At 34.2% G+C, this 2,500-nt stretch overlaps 1 long non-coding RNA gene and 3 other non-coding genes across 4 annotated transcripts in view; 3 read left to right on the top strand and 1 right to left on the bottom strand.

Annotated features, from left to right (window-relative positions):
* TRNAL-CAA (transfer RNA leucine (anticodon CAA)) overlaps positions 1–23 on the top strand; it is a 109-nt gene extending 86 nt beyond the window's left edge. The window contains exon 2 of the tRNA in view: positions 1–23. This exon is cut by the window's left edge and continues 23 nt beyond it. This is a non-coding gene — a tRNA (tRNA-Leu).
* The window catches only part of LOC142102353 (uncharacterized), a 281,858-nt gene that overhangs the window by 173,751 nt on the left and 105,607 nt on the right, over positions 1–2,500 (bottom strand). The window lies entirely within an intron of this gene.
* On the top strand, positions 1,505–1,613 carry TRNAL-CAA (transfer RNA leucine (anticodon CAA)). Its single transcript has 2 exons — positions 1,505–1,542; positions 1,568–1,613. It is a non-coding gene; the product is annotated as a tRNA-Leu (tRNA).
* On the top strand, positions 2,300–2,408 carry TRNAL-CAA (transfer RNA leucine (anticodon CAA)). Its single transcript has 2 exons — positions 2,300–2,337; positions 2,363–2,408. It is a non-coding gene; the product is annotated as a tRNA-Leu (tRNA).

The raw sequence follows: 2,500 nt of genomic DNA, 5'->3' as shown, positions 1-2,500 counted from the left end.
GGGTTCAAATCCCACTTCTGACAATTTTGTTCTTTTTGTTAAGTTGGAAAAACACATTCCTCAATGAATAAGTTGTACAATCAGTTAAGACTGGATGTAAAAGACATCATTCAGAAGATAGGTTTTCTTTCAATCTTGGCATAGTCTGACATTAAAATATCAACCTAATCTTATCCTAACATTGTGCAGTTGAGCGAACTAAAGAACAAAATTCAACCAAACTTTAAAAAAATATGCACACTTACACATTATCTCAATTATGCCCCCAGTAAGTGCATTCTGATTTAGTCTTAAACGAATCAAAATTTTCTTTACAACTACGAAAGATGCAAGGTTGCATTTTCATAAACTGAAGTGTAGGTGTCTGTAACAATGGAGTTTGAAGTAGACATTTTTTGCAACACTTTTTTTTTGTTAGTAAATAATCAAAAATAGTGAAGAAAAGTTTGATAGGCATGGAGGACAGACTCAGAATCTTGGTCTACTTTTCCATAGTGAGACACCATATCTGTTAGAACAACGGGTCTGTCCTGAGACTAGGTTGAACCCTTAGTACAACGTGGACGCATGAAATACAGACATCCAAGATCGTGTTTTTATTATTAGTTTTCAAATTCTATATAATGTTTGCCTTTCATAAGCTGCCATATTATTATATTTAATAGAATTTACAATATTGTTGAATAGGTTTACAACACAACTAAAAAGTGTCAGGATGGCCGAGTGGTCTAAGGTGCAAGACTCAAGAGTAATGTCTTCCTCTAAATGGGTTTTCTGGTCTCCATATGGAGGCGTGGGTTCAAATCCCACTTCTGACAATTTTGTTCTTTTTGTTAAGTTGGAAAAACACATTCCTCAATTAATAAGTTGTACAATCAGTTAAGACTGGATGTAAAAGACATCATTCAGAAGATAGGTTTTCTTTCAATCTTGGCATAGTCTGACATTAAAATATCAACCTAATCTTATCCTAACATTGTGCAGTTGAGCGAACTAAAGAAAAAAATTCAACCAAACTTTAAAAAAATATGCACACTTACACATTATCTCAATTATGCCCCCAGTAAGTGCATTCTGATTTAGTCTTAAACGAATCAAAATTTTCTTTACAACTGCGAAAGATGCAAGGTTGCGTTTTCATAAACTGAAATGTAGTTGTCTGTAAAAATGGAGTTTGAAGTAGACATTTTTTGCAACACTATCTTTTTGTTAGTAAATAATCAAAAATAGTGAAGAAAAGTTTGATAGGCATGGAGGACAGACTCAGAATCTTGGTCTACTTTTCCATAGTGAGACACCATATCTGTTAGAACAATGGGTCTGTCCTGAGACTAGGTTGAACCCTTAGTACAACGTGGACGCATGAAATACAGACATCCAAGATCGTGTTTTTATTATTAGTTTTCAAATTCTATATAATGTTTGCCTATCATAAACTGCCATATTATTATATTTAATAGAATTTACAATATTGTTGAATAGGTTTACAACACAGCTAAAAAGTGTCAGGATGGCCGAGCGGTCTAAGGCGCCAGACTCAAGAGTAATGTCTTCCTCTAAATGGGTTTTCTGGTCTCCGTATGGAGGCGTGGGTTCAAATCCCACTTCTGACAATTTTGTTCTTTTTGTTAAGTTGGAAAAACACATTCCTCAATGAATAAGTTGTACAATCAGTTAAGACTGGATGTAAAAGACATCATTCAGAAGATAGGTTTTCTTTCAATCTTGGCATAGTCTGACATTAAAATATCAACCTAATCTTATCCTAACATTGTGCAGTTGAGCGAACTAAAGAACAAAATTCAACCAAACTTTAAAAAAATATGCACACTTACACATTATCTCAATTATGCCCCCAGTAAGTGCATTCTGATTTAGTCTTAAACGAATCAAAATTTTCTTTACAACTGCGAAAGATGCAAGGTTGCATTTTCATAAACTGAAGTGTAGGTGTCTGTAACAATGGAGTTTGAAGTAGACATTTTTTGCAACACTATCTTTTTGTTAGTAAATAATCAAAAATAGTGAAGAAAAGTTTGATAGGCATGGAGGACAGACTCAGAATCTTGGTCTACTTTTCCATAGTGAGACACCATATCTGTTAGAACAACGGGTCTGTCCTGAGACTAGGTTGAACCCTTAGTACAACGTGGACGCATGAAATACAGACATCCAAGATCGTGTTTTTATTATTAGTTTTCAAATTCTATATAATGTTTGCCTTTCATAAGCTGCCATATTATTATATTTAATAGAATTTACAATATTGTTGAATAGGTTTACAACACAACTAAAAAGTGTCAGGATGGCCGAGCGGTCTAAGGTGCCAGACTCAAGAGTAATGTCTTCCTCTAAATGGGTTTTCTGGTCTCCGTATGGAGGCGTGGGTTCAAATCCCACTTCTGACAATTTTGTTTTTTTTGTTAAGTTGGAAAAACACATTCCTCAATTAATAAGTTGTACAATCAGTTAAGACTGGATGTAAAAGACATCATTCAGA

This window comes from Mixophyes fleayi, chromosome 9 (genome assembly GCF_038048845.1).
Source record: "Mixophyes fleayi isolate aMixFle1 chromosome 9, aMixFle1.hap1, whole genome shotgun sequence".
In the NCBI taxonomy this organism is placed as follows: domain Eukaryota; kingdom Metazoa; phylum Chordata; class Amphibia; order Anura; family Limnodynastidae; genus Mixophyes; species Mixophyes fleayi.
The sequence above is the reverse complement of the archived record's forward strand: the minus strand, read 5'-3'. Positions and strand labels throughout refer to the sequence as shown.